Source organism: Physella acuta, unplaced genomic scaffold (assembly GCF_028476545.2).
Source record: "Physella acuta isolate Inbredline_101_S28 unplaced genomic scaffold, ASM2847654v3 ptg000050l, whole genome shotgun sequence".
NCBI lineage: Eukaryota > Metazoa > Mollusca > Gastropoda > Physidae > Physella > Physella acuta.
Genome location: NW_026731570.1, coordinates 195,619 through 221,710, shown reverse-complemented (window position 1 = coordinate 221,710; position 26,092 = coordinate 195,619). Strand labels below are relative to the sequence as shown.

The 26,092-nt window shown below is 37.0% G+C and overlaps 1 protein-coding gene across 1 annotated transcript in view; it reads right to left on the bottom strand.

The window, feature by feature from the left end:
- Nucleotides 1–25,299, bottom strand: part of LOC131945908 (uncharacterized) — a 67,771-nt gene extending 42,472 nt beyond the window's left edge. The window contains exon 1 of the mRNA XM_059306544.1: nt 25,154–25,299. The gene's annotated coding sequence lies outside the window, so the exon portion shown is untranslated. The remainder of the gene's footprint in view (nt 1–25,153) is intronic.
- Nucleotides 25,300–26,092: the final 793 nt, after the last annotated feature.

Genomic DNA, 26,092 nt, shown 5'->3' with positions numbered 1-26,092 from the left:
TATTTTTGGAATTGATTTTAGAGAAGTTAGAGTCTAAATCTAGATCTTAGCGTCTACGTCTAGATCTAGTTATTGCGTAGATTTAGATTTAGTCTAGATCTAGAATCTCTAGATCTAGAATCCAAATACATAAAATAAATGTTATGAGTTTAGGCCGGAAAAATTGTATTGTATACATTTCATAGTGTACGTAGATCTAAATCAAATTTGAATGAAATAGTTCATTTCTTTTCATTCTAAACACGGCAGATGACGTCATTAGTTAATGTATAAGCAATAGTGACGTCACAGTTTTATGCGTTCTTTTTCACATATATTAATGCTTTTCCGGTTGCATAAATAATACTGTTTCCCTACATTCGAATACGCCTTTAATTTTTATTTTTCTTCTTTAACTAAAATTGTGGTTATACATTTAAAACATCTAACATATTATTTTCAACAAAAGTCCGTAAAAAATTCTCGATATATCGCTGCCGATTCTGACGTGATGTCCGGCGAAAATTTTTTGCGGACAGAGAAAGAGAGAGAGAGAGAGATGTGCGCACATTGGGCTTTTATATATTAGGATTTAATCTAGAAATCTAGTAATCTCTTAATTAAATTTTAATTACTAATTTAATTAGATTAAAACTTAGATATTCTTGCATTGTCGGAAAAAAACATGTCTAAAATGAAATAGGTGCATCAGAACTTTTTAAAAATTGTTTCACAAAATTTACCACAAAAAAAAGACATTGTAAACTAACAAGAAATTATAAAAGTATTTCCTAATTAAATCGCTCGTCTGAACCTAGATGTAAATTTATATTCCACTTTATTATTTAAAATTTCAATTCACACCAGTTTCTTTTGACAAGTCTAGACATGTTTTTAAGAAATTGTTTCAACATTTTCAATGTAGATGGGCCAGCCAATCAAATCTCTTCTTGCTCATTAGCCCCGGGTCTGTCAGGAACACATGCTGCGTGAAAAGATCTTTTAGAGCCACTTCCGCTAGGGGGCAGACAACTATCACACGAATTATAAATAAGCCTTTATATTTCAAGAAAAGGGGGATAATAGAATTGAATTTTTTAATGAATAATTATTTCAAAATTTTTACTTTCAACATCGCAGCTGAAGATATTTTTAGTTTAATAGAGTTAACGAAGCCAGAAAAAAAACTGATCTTAGACATTGATTTAAAATAAAGGTGTTGACGGCTTGAGCTAATAAAATATTGATGGCAATTTAATCCGTTATTTTCACATCTGCTAGTTTAGATGCTTAGTGTAGGCAAGAGGCATTAGACTGTTTATAGGCATCAGGTTGGTAGAGGTTAGAGTAGGTGCGTAAAGTGTAGTGTAGGTGTTTAGAGTATAGATGGATGTCGTGTTGGATTACAGGGTGTGGGGAAATTGTGGGTGTGGGGGGCAAAGTGTGAGATTATATGACGTAGGATTATGTGTTGTAAGATTATATGGTGTAGGATTCTAGGGTGTAAGAATATAGGGTGTATGATTATATGGTGTAGAATTATATGTTGTAGTATTATAGGGTGTAGGATTATATGGTGTAGGATTATATGGTGTAGGATTATAGGGTGTAGGTTTATAGGGTGTAGGATTATATGGTGTAGGATTATATGGTGTAGGATTATAGGGTGTAGGATTATAGGGTGAGGATTATATGGTGTAGGATTATAGGGTGTAGGATTATAGGGTGTAGGATTATAGGGTGTGGGATTATATGGTGTAGGATTATAGGGTGTGGGATTATAGAGTGTAGGATTATAGGGTGTAGGATTATATATTGTAGGATTATAGGGTGTAGGATTATAGAGTGTAGGAGTATAGGGTGTAGGTTTATATGGTGTATGATTATTGGGCGTAGGATTCTTCGGTGTAGAAGTATATGGTGTAGGTTTATTTGTGTGCAAGATTATAGGGTGTATGATTATAAGGTGTAGGTCATAGAGTGTAGGATTAGAGGTTAAATGATTATATGGTATTGATTTGTATTGTGTAGAATTATTGGATGTCAGCTGTCTTTAGCAGGTGAAAATAGCGTGTTGAATTACTTAGTGTAAGTTTATACGGGGTAGACATACTAGAGTAGCTTTTTAAGACTAAAAGTATACACACTAGCTAAACATCTTGAGAATATCTAATCCATAGGTATCGCGACATCTAATCCATTAGTAGCGCGACATCTAATCCATTAGTAGCGCGACATATTATTCATAAGTATCGCGACATTTTATAAGTAAAGCAATTTCTTATCCACAAGTATCGCGACACCTTTTCCATAAGTAAAGCGACATGTTATAAGTAAAACAACATATTATCCACAAATATTGCGAAATCTTTTCCATAAGTAACGCGACATCTTATAAGTATCGCGACATCTTATAAGTATCGCGACATCTAATCCACAAGTATCGCGACATGACTTTGGGAATGAAACCAATTAGAACAACATCAGTTCCCACAATCACGCACCATTTATCGACACGTTGGAATATTATGAGGGGGCGACCCAACATTTAGAGTAACGCTTTTTTCTTTACATCTTTCATACGTATTCATAAGTACAGTAAGTACATACACAAAAATACTCAGGCAAACACAAACATACACACACAGAGTTTGTGTACATATATTGACAAATAGAAGGCAACTATGTTTTTCTAGACCAGGGTTCATAACCTTCTTTTGAGGTATCGAATCCCACCGGCGTCATACGCGCAATCATGTAGCCCACCGAAATAATAAAAATAATATAATATTTTACTAAATTCAAAACATAGATTTATATTTTACTGGTGCACACGATGAACCGTGCATCAACATCAATGTGTTCAAAAAAAAACACATCACAATAATATTTTCATACACAAACAAAAAAGGTTAAATATTCAATGCAAATCTGTGATTTCTGCGGTTGCATTTCAGACACCAGTTCAAAAATGTGGGGTTTACCTTGAATTCAGCGAGCGTTGTGTTCTTGTATTTCCATCTCCATTTATCTTAAGGGTATGTACTCTTAGTTTTGCAGGTGCTAGACTAAAATTGCTCAACTTGGCACTGCAAATCATGCAGTTAGGACGCTTGCTATCAATCAAGTTCAGTTATGCTTGTCAATTAATATTGTACATATTCGCCCGACCACTTTGTTTTTTTTTTTGCTCGACATGGTTTGTAGGAAGGGATTGAAATATTAAGAAATAGATCACAGCACTTACCATCACGGCAGTCACAAGTCGACTACTGGGCCACGATATGGAAATAAAGGTATATTCGTCACAGCACATATACACGATCAACGCCTGTCTAGGTGGCGTTGACACGATTCGTGTCGTATGAGTGTCTTGACGTGAAGGTTTCAACAATATAAAAGTATCACGATATCGATATGTGTTATCTAAATCTGGCGCACTTTATTACTATATCGCGCTGTCGTATCCATTCTGTCATCGGACGCTATATTTATCGTTTGAACTGACGAACTTGTATCACAAATCGTATGTCGGGTTTGTGTCTTGACCTTCGTCGAACCCCTGAGACTGACTCACCAAACACCCGGGGTTCGATAGAACCAAGAATTTGAACCACTGTTCTTTATCGGTCTTATAAATAAACATGTTTTGAATAATGCAATTTTTAAAAAGAGACAAAAACAAATCGCGGACGCAAATCAAATCACAGCGAATCATCTAGCCCAATTGTTGCTTCAGCGTTGAGGTTGCAAACTTTGCATAACAAGAGAATAAAAAGCAATTTTCTAGTTGATATATTAAAAAAAAAATTAAAAAGATTTTCCTTGAAACGCGGAGATAACCAACAAAAAAATGGCGCTAATTGCTGGTAATCCGTGTGAGAAGCGAGATGGATTTAAAGCAGAATCTTAAAGTGGGGATAAAGTGGGAGATTTGCGTGTGTGCGTGTTAATCTGTGCGTGGATGTGTGTTTGTGTGTTAGTGTGTGTGTATGTGTGTGTGTGCGAGTTTGTGAGTTTGTGTGTGAGTGTGCGTGTGTGTGTTTGTGTCTGAGAGTGTGTGTGTATGTGTGTTTGTGAGTGTGAAAGTGCAAGAGTGTATGTGTGTGTGTGTCACTGCGTGATTGTACATGTGTGAGAGTGTGAGTGTATGAGTCTTTTTAGTTTTTTTTTATGTTTTTGTGTGAGTGTGTGTGTGTGTGTGTGCGTGCGTGTGCATATACTTGAGAGTGAGTGTGCATATGTGCACGGGTGTCTACAGTTCGGCACCCATCCCAGCCGTCATTAATCTGTACCTACGTAGAACTACGTCTGAAATCCATGTCAACAATTTTCTACTCCGTCCTTAGAATCATTTTGTTCACGTTTTGTTTACAGTTTTTAATTAACACCGTAATGTTAAGAGTGAAAAAAAAACAATATTTTCAAGGAAAGCTTTAAGTCCACGAAGATATCTCTTCCAGCCAGAATTAAAAACAAATACATTGACATTTTTTGTTTCTATATATTCTCAACAGGGACTGAAATCTAATTATAGTAAACAAACCTAATCATCAGACGTGTAAGATTCCTTAGAGGAAAAGTAAAGGAGATGGATGTTTGGCTACAGCAATGTGGAGAGATCAGTGGCGTAGGCAAGGGGGATTAGGGGGGTTATAACCCCTCCCATGGATCCCCAATCCTATATATATATATATATATATATATGTATATATATATATATATATATATATATATATATATATATATATATATATATATATATATATATATATATATATATATATATATATATATATATATATATATATTATATATATATATATATATATATATATATATATATATATATATATATATATATATATATATATATATATATATATATATACAATGCCGGCGCCAGATTATTTAGCGCCCTAGGCTAAAATTATTAAACGCCCTTTCACACAAATTAATTACTAAAACATATGTATAAGAAAACAATTAATTAAAAGTGACATATTAATTCATCATTAATTGCATACACGTTAAAAGTAGACATCATAATCAAATAATTTTACTTGCCTCCTTCGTCGCAAAAGCTTGTACTAATTCCTTCAACTCCATTTTGCAAGCGTAATCACATTAAGTGTTTCTTCAAGACATTTTTCTCCGGAGGGGAGGGGGGGCACTTGAAATTATTTTTTTTTGGGGGGGGGGGGGGGAGGGTGGACTAAAATTTCTGAGGGGGCGGCGGACATTGTTTATATATTTTATATATTTTCTATATAAATTCCATTTTGTTGGGGGGGGGGAGGAGTAGACATTCTTCGGAGATTCCAGCCTACAATTGTTATATATGAATCCTTTAGGAGAGGGTGAAAAATATGAAAAAGACAATTAATTAGATGATTAATTTGCGACTTATACAATTTTAGACGCATACTGTATGTCTACTAACATTAAGTATTGCAATCTACAACGGCTATTGATGTATTTATTTTTTAACGTGATAATGCTAAAAAGACCTACCAAGCTAATTTGTTTAAACTTCTGCTCTATATAGTTTTTACAATAGCAAATAATAACTTAAAGTTGTATTTATAAGTAAGCGGTCAACCTAAGGTGCATAAATTTGAAACGAATGTAAAGTTAAGCAACGAGTTAAATGCTATTTGGAAAACTAAATATTAAAATTGTATTAAAGGGAAACAACTTTCTCAAGAATAGCAAAATTAACCAAATTTGTAACTAAGACATGCTTGAAAAACACAATAAAAGGTTTAAATTTCATTACGTAATAATTCTAACAAATATTTTATATTATCTATGTAACAGTGTTTAAAGAATATATTTTACTTATTTACTATTTAACTGTTGGTTTTGTTTAAAAGTCTAAATACGGTAGCTTTATTTTAATATACTTCTAGTCAATTTTGATGCCATATAATTTTAAGTGTTACCTTCTTCCAATAATCTATCGTTATAATTATACAAAATTTAAAATAAATAAAAAAAAAATAAAAAATAAAATAAGATGGTTTATTTAATTGGAATTTATGCATATACAATGTTGTCAGTAAAGCAAACAAAATTGATGGAGGCTTTTGATAAAGTCCCAGAATGAAGAATTTACAAAACAGCGCTGTGATTGTGATGCATGAGCTAAAAATGGAGAAATGAACTTGCAGAATTACACAAAATTTCAACCAAGATTTATTCTTTTACTGTTCATTATTTGCAGTTTAAATTAGCATGTATGTCTACTCATTTTCTTTAAGATTTATTTCTTAAAAACTATTTTCATTATAAAAAGCTAGGCCTACCACATGTAGTTATCAGGTAAATTGTATTCAAATTAAGGATTTAATGTCCTTTTCTGTTATTTTTCATTATGCGCTTGATTTTACATGTGTTAAAATTATAAAAGAATGTATATTTAATGCTTAGAATGACAGAGTGAATTTAATGTACATTATTTAAAATATAATAATTTTTCTGGTTTCTACTATAATCTGACCAGGATACAAGTGCATTTGTTTGAGCTGTAATTGACTTACTTGAAATAAATATTGTCTTTTCAACAAAAAAAAAAAATTAAAAATAAAATAAAAATTAAAAAAAAAAATTAAAAAATTTGGCTCCAAAATAAAGGGACGCCTTACGAAAAATCTACTACGGGTAACTGTCCAGGACAGGGGTCGGCAACCCGCGGCTCGCGAGCCGCATGCGGCTCTTTTGATATCAAGATGCGGCTCTCTAAAAAAACTAAAATTTTTTTGTCAACAGTATGTTTGTTTAGGATTTTATATATATATATATATATATATATATATATATATATATATATATATATATATATATATATATATATATATATATATATATATATATATACATATATATATATATATATATATATATATATATATATATATATATATATATATATATATATATATAATCCTAAACAAACATACTGTTGACACAAAAAATTTAGTTTTAGTGGCTCTTTAAAAACTGGGTAATTTTGAAAATTGTAACTTTTGGCTCTTTCGTCTCAAAAGGTTGCCGACCCCTGACCTTAGGGATCACCCCCGCTTGGATACATCATCTGCAAACCCATCAGCCCACACTCAATCCCGCCAATGAACTACGGACGGGGAACCGAACAACACAACCAAACAGTACGGACCTAACTCACTACACTTCACAATCTACCATAAGGATAAAATCAACGGTATATTAAGATGGGCTCCCCGACACTCGGAAACGGCACCCTGCTCAAAGCTCTAAGAATAATTAGCAAAACAGAACCATCAGTCAATAAAATTCCACACACCAACAATCGAAGCTTTACCATTTTCACAGATAACCAGGCAACCATCCCTCACTACATCAAATTCAACTACAAAAACAAATCTATTAACATTCTCATAGCCATCCCAGGAAGAAAACAAGCATGCCAAACATGCGCATCCACACAACACTGGACAAATCAGTGTTACCTAACAAAACAAGACTCGCCACGACAGGAAACTCCGTATATATATATATATATATATATATATATATATATATATATATATATATATATATATATATATATATATATATATATCCCATATTCTGCTAGAGTCCCATTTATGGGACGCTTGTAAAAAAAATTGCTAAAATTTATTAAAAACTAGTTTTTTTTTTAAAAACTAGATATTTGATTATGATTATAAATACATACACACACAAATACATATATATATATATATATATATATATATGTGTGTGTGTGTGTGTATATATATATATATATATATATATGTGTGTATATATATATAATATATATATATATATATATATATATATATATATATATATATATATATATATATATATATATATATATATACATATATATATATATATATATATATATATATATATATATATATATATATATATATATATATATATATATATATATATATATATATATATATTGCTTTTTGATAATGCAAAAAGTGTGGCGTCGCACCATCTGAACCCCCCACCCCCTCCCCCTCATAACACACCGTCACAAAATTACGAACCCCTCCCCACTACGTCATTTATGGACGACCCCTTAACTCGTTTAGTTTCTTTGTGCTATATACCGTGAAGTTGAATGTTTCAATTTGGGTGGACAAGTTAATAGGAAGTACATTGAAATAGGGAGTAACTAAACATTTTAATAGAATAGCGAGTGTTTATTGTTTATATTTATTATTATACGTTCAACACAGAGTGTAGCAAAATAAAAAAACTATGAGTTTTAAATATAATATATAAAAAGCATTCATATTTGTGGATGGAGCAGAAGAGCCGCATCTTGACATCAAAAGAGCCGCATGCGGCTCGCGAGCCCCAGGTTGCCGACCCCCGATCTATCTATATATATATATATATATATATATATATATAATTCTCTTCTGGGAGACGATAGAAAGCAAGCTGTAAGCGCGCTCACTATGAAATGGAGGGTGGTGGTAGTATCGTCCTTAACGACCTACTGATAGTGTTTTAAAGCAAATATTTGCAGTGGCAGCATTGGTACTGTCGAATTCACAAATTATTAATTACTGAAAAGTAGAAAATAAAACAACTAAAACAAATAAAGGCATATGATATGCGGGTCGGCTCGTATATATATAATTCTCTTCTGGGAGACGTTAGAAAACAAGCTGCAAGCGCGCCTTGCAGTACCCTCTCTTCCTCTCTATCGCTACCCCCTCACCCCCACCCCCACCCCCCTCACTCCTCACATGATCAGGTGAGCTGTGGTTCACTCTAAATGTTTACATTTTACAATCGTAGACCCGGGTTTGGTGACGGCTATTAGGGGCAGATAATTTAGTTTGAAACGATTTTAAACTTAGAGGAGGTAACTAAGAGGAGGCTGCTTTCACGGGGGGGGGGGGGAAGGGGGGGTGGAACGGGGGTTTAGTGTTTTAAAGCAAATATTTTCAGTGGCAGCATTGGTACTGTCGAATTCACAAATTATGAATTACTGAAAAGTAGAAAAAAACAACTAAATTTCGGCGTATGTTATGCCGCAGGTCGGCTCGTTAAATATAAAAAAGTTATAATTTGAAAAAAATAAGTTGACAGTTAGTTATAAGTTATACGATTTTAAGTTATAACATTTTTCAGCTAGAGAACGACTGCCTTTCTTTGTAGTGTGTACCGTCCTGAATAAAAATCATCTAACTTACGACAAACTCGACTATACTCTACTACACTCACAACATATATCAAACTTCGCTACCTAAATATAACTAAACTCCATTCTCCAGAACTACGAAACCACCTCAACTAACTTCACCAAGCTGTACTAACGATACTCCCACAAGACTCGATACCACAAGACTCTATAGTCCTGAACTCCAGAACAACGATACCTCATCACCTGCATTCTCATTTCTCTATTACCAATCAGATTCCGCTAGACCTTAAGCTACACAACAGCCAAATAAAATTAACGACACTTTAACTTAACACTTCGATACTTTTTACCTACAAAACCATATAAGCAACAACCTTCCTTTTCTACTTTTTAGTGCATTAGTACATAAAAGCTTGTTATTAAAACGTTTTTTATGAAATTTTTACAATTTAGTTTCTTTTAATAAGCGCACGAACATAATTCAAATTCTTTTAAAGCTCTTATCTTTATTCTAATTCAAGCTATAGCCCTAAACCTCCACGTAAACTATAGCCCATGCCCAAACCTTTCTCAAAACCTTACAACAAAACTAAGAGCGAACCCCCTAGCAAAACATCATCTCCTATGCCGCTACGCCCCACCAGCAAATAGAATCGCCAATTAAAGTACTCGAGGATAAAAATATCTATACGTGCCGGCCAGAAATAATTTCTCCCTCATAACAATAACGTAAAAAAAAACGTCCCAAAAACAATCAAACCACTTTTTAATTCACCTCGGCCAAACATCATTAATAGACCACGAGTAATCGCACGACTGTTTACTGAACGCGCCGACCTCGCTTTCAAAACGTAATCGATACCGCCCACTGTTATGACAACTTTTTCGATACCTGCGGTGACCATTCTTTGAATTTGAACGAAAAAAATTAACCCACGTTGTTTGAGGCGAAGAAGCAGTTGCAAGCATCAAAGGCTTCCAATTATTTAGATAATATAGGCTGTAGTAAAAAAAATTAAAATAATTCACGCTTTTCAAGTACTAATTAGCCAATTAAAATGGGTAGATTTAAATTGGGCTGCGGTTAACAATATTCCAAATTAGAAACTAATTAAAGGACCGGATAAAAATCTTCTGAGGACGATTTATTTTCAGGGGAGACAAATTATTTGTTTCATCAGAGTTAGTTCCCTTTGGGTAGTGTATATTTCCATAGAAAAGGAACAAAGAAGGTAATCCCATGTGGGTTAATGAACATTTCATCAATATTTACCTCATGTCATGCCATGGATGGGTACAGCATAAGGCTGAGTTAAATTTAAACGTCTCACGGTTTAAATCAAGGTTATAGTCTAAGCTGTATTCGGATCTACCTCAAAACACATGTGACCCCACTATGGCCAAACCACCAATAGCCAAAGCCTCTATGTTCAAAGCCCCTAAGATCAAACTCATTATGATCTAATCCCCTTTAGTAAAAGCAAAGCCCCTAGGATCAGTGCCTTTGGTCATAGCCCCTATAGTCCTATGGTTAAAGCCCATATCAAAGTCCCTATGGTCAAGCCCCTATAGTTAAAGCCCCTATGATCAAAGCCCCTATAGTCAAAGCCCCAAATCAAAGCACATATAGTCAAAGCCCCTATGGTCAAAGCCCCGATCAAAGCCCCTATGGTCAAAGCCCCTATGAACAATTCCCCTATGGTCAAAGCCCCTACGATCAAAGCCCTAAAATCAAAGCCCCTGCGATCAAAGTCCCCTATGGTCAAAGCCCCTATAGTCAAAGCCCCTATGGTCAAAGCCCCTATGGTCAAAGCCCCTATGAGCAATTCCCCTATGGTCAAAGCCCCTACGATCAAAACCCCTACGATCAAAGCCCCCTATAGTCAAAGCCCCTATGGTCAAAGCCCCTATGGTCAAAGCCCCTACGATCAAAACCCCTACGATCAACGCCCCCTATAGTCAAAGCCCCTATGGTCAAAGCCCATATGCTCAAAGCCCCTACGATTAAAGCCCCGCTGTGGTCAAAGGTCAGCGTACCCCCAGATCAGCTAGATTTCCGTAAATCTCAGTAACTGCCACATAAATATTTACATACAGCAAATAAAAAAAAACGCACTAAAAAAAACCAACCACGACGACGCTAGCGGTTGACACATGTGTGTAATCATGATCACATATTGGTTTCAATAACACAGCTACATATGCTTTTTAATCACGACTTGACGCTTAATTCCTAGATTGAAACCATTTTTTCTTAAAGATGTCAACCGTGTCTCTCAAATCCTGCTTGTTTCCGCTTTTTAAATATAGCCAGATAAAACCATAGTTTAGTTACGCCAAAAATCTCTCCAAAATATTTTTTACCAAATTTTCACAATTTAAATGCCATAATGTTGATTTAAGTACCAGTTACGACGTCCTACAGACCCAATGACGTCCTACAAACCCAATGACGTCCTAGAGACTCAATAACGTCCAATAGATACAATGACGTCCTACAAATTTAATGACGTCCTACAAGCTAAATGACGTCCTACAGACTCAATGGCACACTACAAGCTCAATGATATCCTACAACTTTAAGGACATCCTACATCCTCAAAATAATTCTTTACATTCAATTACCAATAAACAATTTATAACGAGCATATAACCGGTGAAAATAGAGATAGAAATTTGATAGCATGTATCCTATATTCCCTGTATCCCCTGCCCACATGTACCTTTTGCTGGAAGCTCCAAACACGCTTCAAATATCAAAATCCACGTCTAGCCTATCTCCAATGACATGGGAAAAGGGTACGGTAAAGGACATTTCAATTATGAATCAATTCATAGAACGAATTGGCGTATAGTCTTCAAGTGATGAATAAATAATTCTTGCTCAAGGTAAACTTTAATCTTAAAAGTAAACGGTAATCTTAAATGTGAACTATAATTTTAAACGTAAACGGTAAAGCTAGTCTATAATCATAGACATATACGCCGCTATTTAGTTGTTTTATTTTCTACTTTTCTTCATAATTTGTGAATTCGACAGTAGCAATGCTGCCACTGAAAATATTTGCTTTAAAACACTGTCAGTATGTCGTTAAGGACGATACTACCCCCACCCTCCTTTCCCCCAACCCCTACCCTACCCCCACCCTCCTTTCCCCCAACCCCTACCCTACCCCCCCCCCCCCGTGAAAGCAGCCTCCTCTTAGTTACCTCCCCTAAGTTTAAAATCGTTTCAAACTAAATTATCTGCCCCTAATAGCCGTCACTAAACCCGGCTCTACGAATGTAAACATTTAGAGTAAACCACAGCTCACCAGACCATGTAGGGGTGGGGTGGTAGGGAGCGCGCTTACAGCTTGTTTTCTAGCGTCTCCAAGTAAAGCTAGTCTATAATCTTAAAAGTAAACGGTAATCTTAAAGTTTAAAGTAAATCGGAAGAGTTTTAATAAAGATAGAATACAAGTAGGCCTACTTTTAAATCATAATCACCTCAGCATGTATTGTGTTATAAAAATAAAGTGTTGCAGTTTTGTTTAACTGTGATAGAAATATGAAGATATAGATCTGTAGAAGATATAGATCTAAAACGTACGCTTTCGTACTTGTGTAGTTGTTATCATGTGAATCATGTTTTCAGAATGTTTAGGCGTTTTTTTTTTTTGGTCGACTTGTAAACAGGGGTATAGTTGTTAGGGTTAAAGTTAGATTAACTCTACTTCATCTGCCCCATGTGTCTTGGGCACGAACGGGAAATGATGGTGATAGACATAGGGGGGAGTGGTGTAGATAGAATGGTGATATAGACAGGATGGTGATATAGACATGATGGTGATACAGGATGGTGATATAGGATGGTGATATAGACAGGATGGTGATATAGACATGATAGTGATATAGAAAAGTTGGTGATATAGACAAGATAGTGATATAGACAGGATAGTGGTACAAATAGGATGCTAATATAGACAGGATGGTGACATAGACAGGATGTTGATATAGACAAAATGGATATACATGAAATCGACACCGATAGAAACATGACATAGAACACCGTATCGACATGACTATGTTACAAAGCGGACTGTGATCAATACATGCGTATGACTGTACCACGAGATGGTTGTAAATCAGGACAAGGAAAGACTGAGGATTAATTAGTCATAAACAACCAACCCTCCCCCTCCCCACCCCTACCATCTTGTTCTGCATCGCGATTTACTCATCATCGATCACAACATCGTCCGCACATTATTGACTTGTTAGACACAGATATGTGACATAAGACATATAATGTCACATACGTAACATATACGTCGTATGAGTCGCGCTTATGTTACATAAAACACACACACATCACATAAGACACACATGTCATATAAGACACGCACATTTCAAGTATATGTTTTATAGGATACACAAGTCACACACCTGTTACATATAAAACATAATCGTATAAATAAAAACACATATAGCATATACAAGTCACACACATATATGCACTTACAATAAATATTTCATATAAAACATACAATGACAAAACGAAACTCACATGTCATATAAGATATATTTTGTATAAGAAACATTATGCACATAAGAAACTTACAAGTCACACAAAAATTAACACATAAGACCTATAATGCATATACAACACTCATATGCCACATTAAATACATATAAAACATATAAATGCTCGTAATAAAACACATAATGCACACACTACACACATGTCGAATAAGACACAATAATGCCATTTAAAGTCACACATATTATATCACATAAAACACTTAATTCACAGAAGACACACACGTGTCTCATAAAACACACATGACATAAGACAAATATAACATAAGACACTCATATGTCACATAAAGCTCATAAGTATCATAATACAACTTTACTTGACCCCGAGCTAAAAGGTGAGTTAATTTCTGTTATCATAAAATAATGAGTTGTCCTAAATGTCGGTACGTAGTTGAATAAGATTAAACTACACATTTAAAAAAAAATCACTTCCTGCTTTCATACAACACCCGTGTCACAACACACTTCAAACCATACCATGTTCCTACACATCCCACATACACTGACACACATACCATATTGCTACACACACCCACATACCCTGACACACATACCATGTTCCTACACACCTCACATATCCTGACACACATACCATGTTGCTACACACACCCCCCACATACCCTGACACACATACCATGTTCCTACACACCCCACATACACTGACACACATACCATATTGCTACACACACCCACATACCTTGACACACATACCATGTTCCTACACACCTCACATATCCTGACACACATACCATGTTGCTACACACACCCCCCACATACCCTGACACACATACCATGTTCCTACACACCTCACATATCCTGACACACATACCATGTTGCTACACACCCGACACACCCTGACACACATACCATGTTGCTACACACACACCCCACACACCCTGACACACATACCATGTTGCTTACACCCCACACACCCTGACACACATACCATGTTCCTACACACACCACATACCCTGACACACACATACCATGTTGCTACACACACTAACATACCTTGACACACATACCATGTTCCTACACACCTCACATATCCTGACACACATACCATGTTGCTACACACACCCCCCACATACCCTGACACACATACCATGTTCCTACACACCTCACATATCCTGACACACATACCATGTTGCTACACACCCGACACACCCTGACACACATACCATGTTGCTACACACACACCCCACACACCCTGACACACATACCATGTTGCTTACACCCCACACACCCTGACACACATACCATGTTCCTACACACACCACATACCCTGACACACACATACCATGTTGCTACACACCCCACATATCCTGACACACATACCATGTTGCTACACACCCCACACACCCAGTGACACACATATGGATATCCATAATCCTTCACCCATGGATAATAAACGCCAGACAGTTCCAGCATTCGTCATCACATAATCTCTTCCTAGTTCTTAAACCCCCACCTCCATGTCGACCAGTCCCTTCCCACCCCCTGTTACCCCCCCCCCCCCCCCTCTTATACTGACAAAACTGCGGTATTACGCGTAGACTTGGTACCACATCTTCTGATCTTTCGATCTTGTGGTTTGTGAGTTTGATGAAGAGATCGAACATGCATTAAAATATTATTATAGTACCAATCTTGCTCGCCTTACATGTAAAATACAAACGCATCGTGTTTCAATAGAAAGTGATATAACCCAACCCTTAACAAAAACGAATGCAACCCAAACCTTAACAAAACTATATATTCCAAACCTCAATAAAAACCATACAAACCACACCTTAATAAAAACTATATAACCCACACCTTAAAAAATATATAACCCAAATCTTAACAAAAACGAATACAATTCAAACCATTACAAAAAAATAATATAACCCAAACCTTAACAAAACTAATATAACCCAAACATTAACAAATACTAATATAACCAACACCTTAGCAAAAACTAAAATAACCCAAACCTTAACAAAAACTATCGAAACCCATAAGTCATACAGACTTACGTATGTCGAACGTATTCAATGACTTCGTACAGACTCAATGACGTCCTACAACCTCAATGACGTCCTACAGGCTCAATGACGTCCTACAGATTCAATAACGTCCTACAGATTCAATGACGTCCTATAGACTCTATGACGTCCGACAGACTCAATAACGTCCTACAGATTCAATAACGTCCTACAGACTCAATGGCGTTTTAAAGACTCAACGCTATTGTTTGCCGCAGTATTTAAGTTAGGTCTGAGTACCTAACCACAACAGGTACAAACACACATCATTTTAAGTGTATTTTAATTCTAAACACCCTAACAGTAACTCTGATTTAACCAAACGCGAATCGTCCCAAACAGATCCCTATTGATTTCAAACACTGACGCGCGCTATCACATAGTGAGCACTGCTGTCACTCACGCACGCACTGGGCTGTAAAGTCGGCTCACGGTTTCATGCATGGGTGGAGGTGAGATGCATGCACTGATGCAGCCACACCTGCAGGCTACGTCATCGGGTTGCATGTCGAGGTGATCTGATTAAGGGACGCGACTCTCTATCTCAAGACCTCACGTGTATAATTAATTAGAGAGAAAATTTTACATGCTAACTTTCTGCCCTGTGATGTTGGCGTTGTAAGGCCGGTAAAGTTGATGGTATTTAAATCGAAAAGTCCCGAGTTCGAATCCCCGGCAGATGAGGCTCGTTAACCTAGGAGAGAAAACTTTAAACAACTGCTGAATGTACTGTAGTTTGTTCTTGGGTGGACAAAAGCTATGGAAGCAAATCCAGAAAGAAAAGCAGGCTGAAATTTGAGTCAACGGGCCATTTTGCACATCGTAAAGCTAAATTCTTTTGAAGGAAATTCTTTCCAACATTATAATTACGAAGGAAAAATAAGAAATATCCTAAAACATAAAGGTACAAAAATGTCCATGCACTTTCTCTTTGCTGTAAAATATCCCTCTATTTCCTCCCCTTAAAATAGCGTTGAATTGTTATGCCCTGTTCTAAAACATCAATACATTTCTCTGCCGTAGAGTGTCAATGAACTTTTTAGATAATAAATTGGGGGTGAATTTTGCGTCGCGTTAATTTCCTCACATCAAATTTAGCGTTCGCACAAGAAAAATAAAAACTTAAATACATACATTTTACTTCAACAATACACCATATTTTATTTTCCTCAGACATGTAATTTACAACAAAACACCATATTAAATGCCCAAACTAGTTCATTAATAATAATAATTCAATTATACATCACAGATTATTTCTTTATGGGTCAATTTTTTCTTCGTACCCAAAGTCACTAATTACCTGCCTTAAATTGCTGTTAATTTTTCCGCCCAGAAATTTCAACGATTTTGCCAGGACATTTTGAGAAAATCTTTTTCTCACAATCTTCTGGACATCTATGCAAGGTACGATTACAGATTCGCTGTCTATGAAACAAAATCCCTCACATTTCTAAGCCATCTCTGTCTTGGAAATTCACTTTCATGGTCTCAACATGAAGGTTAATTCAAAGTTTTAATTAAAGGCGTGTATATTATATGCTTTAAACGCCCACCCAGGAATAATTATGTATGAAAGTTAGACACGATATGGCCATACACTGACACAGACAAACACACAAACAAACAACAAAATAGATTGTCAGCACCACCAATTAAGTGAGGAAAAAACTCTCCCTCTCTTTCTCTCCATCTGTACCATATGTACAGTGGCGTAGCTACCGAAAAGCTAGCGTAAGCAGGGCATATGGACCCAAGTCAAATAGGGGCCCTTTTTCGAAAGTTTGATGGGGGGGGGGGTGCACATCGAAAGTCTGAGAGGAAGGGTGCAAATCGAAAGTCTGAGGGGGAGGGTGCAAATCGAAAGTTTGTCCCCGGTCGCCGGGAAGGGTCGCTACGCCTCTGAGGGGCCCACTAACACTTTTTTGCATAGGGGCCCAAAAATCCTAGCTACGCCACTGCATATGTACATCACTTTTTAGCCTATTATTGAAAACGTGTACACTATATGTACACCATATGTAGAGCTTACGTATATGGGCTATGCCCTTGTAAAACTGACCCCCAGCGTTGATTAGGCTTCTTCCGGCGCGAGATAATCTTAAATTAGGAATCTATCAGCAGGGGACATCACCCAATGGTCCGTGAATAATATCTCAAGGAGGGAGTGACGTCCCCTTCATGGAATCCTCGAGAAGGATTTACGTCTCTAATTAGCAGGAGATACATATCTACACATATATACATACATATATATTCGAATACGTTCGAAGGAGAATTTAAATTGTAGAACAGTATACACGAAATTATACGTTCAAATGAATATAAATTAGAATCTCAGTTTGAGAAAGCTAAGCGCTTGTCATTCAGGCGTACCCGGTTCAAATCACGCGTGGGATGGGGTGTTGTACCAAAATTATGTAATGTATTTGTATGTGGTAAGATTGTTGATCGATATTCGATGAGTTAATTACACAAACTGGTGCATCTATTGAAGGATGGGGTGACATTGAGGTACGTAGAGCGTAGGAGGAGAGGGTAATGAAGTAAAGGTAGTGATGAGATATAAGCTGGTACGTCAGTAATGATAATTGGGACTAAGACAGGTAGCAGGAGGTGAGACGAGTAAGGGAGGTAAGACAGGTAAGCAAGGTAAGAGAAATAAGACGAGTAAGACAGATGAGACACATAAGACAGGTAAGGAAGGTAAGGCACATAAGAAAGGTAGGATAGGTGAGACACATACGACTGGAAAGGGAGGTGAGACACATAAGACAGACGGGAAAGGGGAAACAGCTAAGACAGCCTAAGACAGCTAAGACGGGTAAGACAGGTGAGACAACTAAAATAAGACATAATCGGTTTGACAGATTAGACGTGAGACATGGGAGACAGGTAAGATAGGTCAAACAGGTAAAACACGAGACAGGTGAGACAGATGAGACTTGTGAGTAAACTAAGACACATGGGATATATTTGACAGGTAAGAGAGATGAGACATTTATAGATAGACAGATATAGACAGATAAACTGATAGACAGATAGACAGATATAGACAGATAAACTGATAGACAGATAGACAGATATAGACAGATAAACTGATAGACAGATAGACAGATAAACTGATAGACAGATAGACAGATAGACAGATAGACAGATAGACTGATAGACAGATATAGACAGATAAACTGATAGACAGATAGACAGATATAGACAGATAAACTGATAGACAGATAGACAGATAGACAGATAAACTGATAGACCGATAGACCGATAGACAGATAGACAGATAGACAGATAGACAGATAGACAGATAGACAGATAGACAGATAGACAGATAGACAGATAGACAGATAGACAGATAGACAGATAGACAGATAGACAGATAGACAGATAGACAGATAGACAGATAGACAGATAGACAGATAGACAGATAGACAGATAGACAGATAGACAGATAGACAGATAGACAGATAGACAGATAGACAGATAGACAGATAGACAGATAGACAGATAGACAGATAGACAGATAGACAGATAGACAGATAGACAGATAGACAGATAGACAGATAGACAGATAGACAGATAGACAGATAGACAGATAGACAGATAGACAGATAGACAGATAGACAGATAGACAGATAGACAGATAGACAGATAGACAGATAGACAGATAGACAGATAGACAGATAGACAGATAGACAGATAGACAGATAGACAGATAGACAGATAGACAGATAGACAGATAGACAGATAGACAGATAGACAGATAGACAGATAGACAGATAGACAGATAGACAGATAGACAGATAGACAGATAGACAGATAGACAGATAGACAGATAGACAGATAGACAGATAGACAGATAGACAGATAGACAGATAGACAGATAGACAGATAGACAGATAGACAGATAGACAGATAGACAGATAGAGAGATAGAGAGATAGAGAGATAGAGAGATAGACAGATAGACAGATAGACAGATAGACAGATAGACAGATAGACAGATAGACAGATAGACAGATAGACAGATAGACAGATAGACAGATAGACAGATAGACAGATAGACAGATAGACAGATAGACAGATAGACAGATAGACAGATAGACAGATAGACAGATAGACAGATAGACAGATAGACAGATAGACAGATAGACAGATAGACAGATAGACAGATAGACAGATAGACAGATAGACAGATAGACAGATAGACAGATAGACAGATAGACAGATAGACAGATAGACAGATAGACAGATAGACAGATAGACAGATAGACAGATAGACAGATAGACAGATAGACAGATAGACAGATAGACAGATAGACAGATAGACAGATAGACAGATAGACAGATAGACAGATAGACAGATAGACAGATAGACAGATAGACAGATAGACAGATAGACAGATAGACAGATAGACAGATAGACAGATAGACAGATAGACAGATAGACAGATAGACAGATAGACAGATAGACAGATAGACAGATAGACAGATAGACAGATAGACAGATAGACAGATAGACAGATAGACAGATAGACAGATAGACAGATAGACAGATAGACAGATAGACAGATAGACAGATAGACAGATAGACAGATAGACAGATAGACAGATAGACAGATAGACAGATAGACAGATAGACAGATAGACAGATAGACAGATAGACAGATAGACAGATAGACAGATAGACAGATAGACAGATAGAGAGATAGACAGATAGACAGATAGACAGATAGACAGATAGACAGATAGACAGATAGACAGATAGACAGATAGACAGATAGACAGATAGACAGATAGACAGATAAACTGATAGACAGATAGACAGATAGACAGATAGACAGATAGACAGATAGACAGATAGACAGATAGACAGATAGACAGATAGACAGATAGACAGATAGACAGATAGACAGATAGACAGATAGACAGATAGACAGATAGACAGATAGACAGATAGACAGATAGACAGATAGACAGATAGACAGATAGACAGATAGACAGATAGACAGATAGACAGATAGACATTTACACATTTAGACAGATAAACTGATAGACTGATAGACAGATAGACAGATGAGACAAGTGAGACAGTGAGATAAACGAGACAGTGAGACAAAAAAAGACAAAAGAGACAGGTAAGACGGGTATCACAAGTGAGACAAACGACATAGAAAAACCCAGGACAAGTCATCTGGCTACTGTCTGAGATCAATTCTACATAATCGATTGTTTGTATTGTCTGGATAAAGATGGGGTAAATCCGGCACCCGGAGACCGGCAATGTGATTAAAAGCCGGCATCCGGCTAAATAGTAATGTTTGTTTAGAGCCCCACCTGCGAGAGAAAATGTAATTGACAACCGGTTGCCGGCATTGTTTATTCCGGCTTCCGGAGATCATGACACTAAGACTTTCACAAACTTCGATGAACACAGAAGGGTGAAACAACACAACTCTCATTCGTTGAAATCGATCACGTGTTCTTGTTGCTAGGATAGGTAGATTTTATGACAATCTTGGGTAAGATCTTTAAAAAAAGTCAGTTAATAAAATAATTTGAGAACCTCCGTCATTAAAAAAAAATTTCCTTCAGAAACCCCGACAGATGAATCCAAGTCTATTGTTGATTTATTAATGCGGTAATTCTAGATACCGAGACAAGACAAAGGAAATTTAAAGAGACGACGTACAGCGTTGATCTCGTATATCGCAGCTGGTGTAAATATGGCGGAGAGAACGAAGTATACGAGGGAAAGAGAAATTTTGACATTATGTCAGAACTTGAGTTGATGTCTTTTGTATAAACTCATTGGTTACGTGTTTTTCTAATGGTGTTAAATGTTACAAATATACTTAATACATATATAAAAACATATAAATTTTTAAATATGTATATATATAGGTATATATATATATATATATATATATATATATATTAAAAAGTGTCCAATAGAGCGCAACTTCCTGTTCCCCCGTCCTAACTACGCAACTGTTATACCAGTTTATTTGACCCTTATGTTTAAGACGGTAGATATTTGCACACACACCAGGAAGTATTGAGCACCCTCCCAATAAACGATCGAAGTGTTGACCAAAGTCCCCGGTAAAAATACTTGAAATTTAAATCAGGTGTTGAATATTCATTTTGTTGGTCCACCTTTAGACAAGTCTGACGCAGTAGAGAGAAAAATGGGCACTTTACATTGGCTTCGTTGTCCGGTGTGGTTGTGGTTGGTGGTTGGGAGGGTGGCGTGTGATTGTGGTTAGTGATGGAGAGCGTAATGTTTGGTTGTGGTTGTGGTTGGTGGTGGGGAGGGTGGCTTATGGTGGTGGTGGGTGATGGAGAGCGTAATGTTTGGTTGTGGGGAGGATGGTGGTTTTGTTGCGGGTGGTGTGTAGTTGTGGTGGTGTGACATGGTGGTGGGAGGTAGTGTGTGATGGGGAAGTTAGTGTGTGGATGAGGTTGGTGGTGGTTGATGGGAAGGATGGTGTGTGGTTGTGGGGGGGGGGGGGGGTACTTTAGTTATTGTAGTATGCGGGGAAGGTGTTGTGTAAGGATGTGTTTGATATTGAAGTTATGTGAGGCTGTAGTTGATGCTGTGTGGATCTGTGGTTGGGTATTATTTGTGTGGATGTTGTAGGTCCACGGGTAAATATTACGTGTAATTGTCGTAGGTAGTTAAACATAAACTGTAAAGGGTTTTCTTCGAACGACCTTACACTTATGCTATAGATACATTTTTTTTTTAAAATCGGTAAGAATCTATACATTAGATGATACTGAATAAAGGCAAAGCCAAAAAAAAAAAAACACCACCATTTAAACTAATCAGTCTTGTCCTTCTCTAGAACACAAATTTATAGAAAAACAACGCGTACGTTGTGATCGTTTGAGGTCCAAAAACAAGTTTATTTATTTAAGACAGAAACTCTTGATCTTCTAAACAGACACACACTCTGAAGGGATTAACTATGATTCCATCAACCTTCCCAACTGTGTATGCTCTAAGTAACAGGATAGCGTGGTCGAATTGTAGAGCTTACGACTGCTAACCGGAATTTCTTGAGTTCGGATCCCGGTTTCGAATCTATACGACGTCCCTGGTCCACACAGCGGTGTTGGGTACCAAATAGCGTAAGGCTGCTAAACATAGTGCTGATCACACCATCCCCCTGTATGCCGAAGTAAATGAAACAGATCAACTCTACCTCATCTGCCTCGAAAGGGTCTTGGGCTCGAATGCGAAAAGATGACGATGATATTCTGACTACTATCTAAATTGCAGGTGTATTAATGTGTATCCTACTCCGGAGTACAGACATTTCAACGTTTGCAAAAAAAGCATATTTTTCAATGTTAATTAGTCGGCTGCACATTTACATTACTAGCTGCAGTCAAGCACGCCAGCATGTTAATAAGATAAAAACTAACCTACAATTTTCCTCGTTCATTAGACCTTTGGACATTTAAATCGCTCACTGAAGCAAAGACTAGCCAACAAGCACGTCCGCGTGTTTGTAAGTTAAAAACTGACCTACAACTTTCCTCGTTGATAGAACTTTGGCCATTTAAACCGCTCACTGAAGCAAAAACTAGCCAATAGCACGTCCGCGTGTTTGTAAGTTAAAAACTGACCTACAACTTTCCTCGTTGATTAGACCTTTGGACATTTTTTAAATCGCTCACTCAAGCAAAGCTCAGGCAACAAGCACGTCCGCGTGTTTGTAAGTTAAAAACTGACCTACAACTTTCCTCGTTGATTAGACGCACGAGTGAGTACCCAAGCTATTAGCCGCGGGATTCATCAAGATTTTACTCACAGCTCTCGTGCTACACGCGAGCGGGACCACGGCTAGGTGCCATCAACGGTCAACCACAGGTTTACATGCTCACGTTTGAGTTCATCTACACGAAAATACCGGCGTTGACGCTCGTTTTTTGCACGTAGAAAGTAATGCTTCTCTAGCGATACATTGGGTAGATGAAGTAGAGTTAATCTGTTTCTTGACCACGACATTTGGAGGGATAGTGTATGCAACACTATGCCCAGCCACCTTTACTTTCTTCATGTAAATCAGGAAAACACCAGAGCTGGATAGACGCAGGAACGTCTTAAAAACACAAGTCTAAATCGAGATTCGAACTCGACACCTCTGGAGTAGTAGTCAAACGCTCTATCGCAGCTTTTGAACGTAAATGACCCGTTAACATTAGTGTAAAAGCTAACGTTTAAGTGCCTTTTACATTCAAATACCGGCTAACCCGCTAACATTCAAGTGCCATTTACATTCAAATACCGGCTAACCCGCTAATATTCTAGGGCCATTTACATCAAATTTTACACTAACATTTACAAGCCATTGCAACTGAAACATCAGATTTCAAACTTATGTGTAGACGCCAATTACACTGAAACATCAAATTTCACACTCACGATTAGATACCATTTAAATTAGTTCCAAGTACCGGCTTTCACGCTATTGAATTTAAATAGCCCTTAAAACATAAATACATGTAAAAGCAGATTTTTCTTCCAGACTTTTTCTCCGCGGTTGGGCGCTTGAAATTTTCGGAGGACGGACTAAACTTTCCAGGTGGAGGGGGGATTTGTGGACAGTTGTCGAACATCGACTTTACCGCTAACGCTTATAAACACTGCCATAATTTAAATATTCATTATTTACGACCTGGTAAAACATTTCTAGGAAAAATTACGTATATGGGATATTATTTCAGCTGATTTTGCTACAACAACACAACACAAACGCAGGCAATGTCCAAACATGTTTTGTCGTTAACGTTCAACACTTTCCTGTTTTATCCAAGACTCAGAAGACAGACATAAATTGTCAAATGCGCATCGTTAAAAACTATAACTAACACAAACTTGTTACTGTGTGGTCGAATGGTAGAGTGCTCGACTGCTACCTCGGTGGTCTCGAGTTCGGATCTCGCCTGAGTCCAACGAGCTCTGTTGAACACCTGAATCACCTCAGGGAAACTAAAGGCGGCCGGGCATAGTGCTGACCACACCGTCACTTCATTCTTCGAGGTCAAGAAATAGAGAAACTCTACTTCATCTGCTATATGGATCGTTAGGTCCCATAGTGGAACTTTTCTTACCTAACCCCACCTAAATCACTATTGATCTTTTAACTCATATAACATAGCTTTAACTTTGCGTGAAAACGTAACCATTTTCTATTACTCTTTAATAAAGTACCTAGAAATGTATTATATAACTACAAAAACGCACATCACACTTTTAACATCAAGTTTAATAACTGTATTAAAATATCTTTAAAGTTTTAATCACAACAATTTTTATTCTAAAAAATATTTAATTACAAGGTGTTAAGTTAAAATTGAAATTTTACCTGTAGTTTCTGAATTTGGAAGCCGAAAGGAAGAAAAAAAATTAGCAAACAGCCACGCGGCAGAAACAGTTGATACCGGCACAACTCTATACACCTCACAGACCTTCTTTCTCCCTGCAGAACCTCGCGCTGCCAGATCTCGTCTGGTCTCACAATCTCGCGTGATCAGAGACGCACGCGACGTGTTTTTTTATGGAGAAGTTTCAAAACATTGGACACGTCACATGACTAGGTGGGTGGGGGTGGGGGTGGATTTTTAATTTTATTTCCACACTTTAACTGTAAATTAAATTGATGTTTTTCTCTAATAAACGAGTACATCGCTCGACTTCGAGTAGTAGGTTTGACTAAGAAGAGGAAAGAATATGATAAGGTACACGCTCTATTTCCAGCCCCATATCCCAAACCCTTGTCATAACCCTATCCTTATCCTTAAACCTATCTCTATCTCAAAATGACCCTAGTGGTGTGTGGGTATGTGAAAGGGGGGGGGGGTGACTGACCGAGAGGAGTAAGTCCTGCTGCTGTTTTATGGACTAGGGTTATTGGTTGGATGGGGGGGTGGGGTAATTCCGTTGCGTTGATGTTTCTTTTTCTGATGTTTCGTTGCGTTGTTCTTTGTCCATTCCCACCATTCTAAGAAGATTTTCGGAGTACTTTGACCGTGAAAAGAAGACACCTAATCATTACGTTGTTATTTTATACGAGCCGACCCGCGACGTAGCGTACGCCGCTATTTAGTTTAATTCCTATTTTTCAGTCATTGATAATTTGTGAATTTGACACTACCAATGCTACGACTGAAAATATTTTGCTTTAAAACAATATCAGTAGCTAGTGAAGGACGATTATCCTCAACCTCACTTTCCATTGTATAGTATGAATTAAAAAAAAACATTGTAAAAATTGGTTTATTTTTTTTAATTTAAAAAAAAAGTG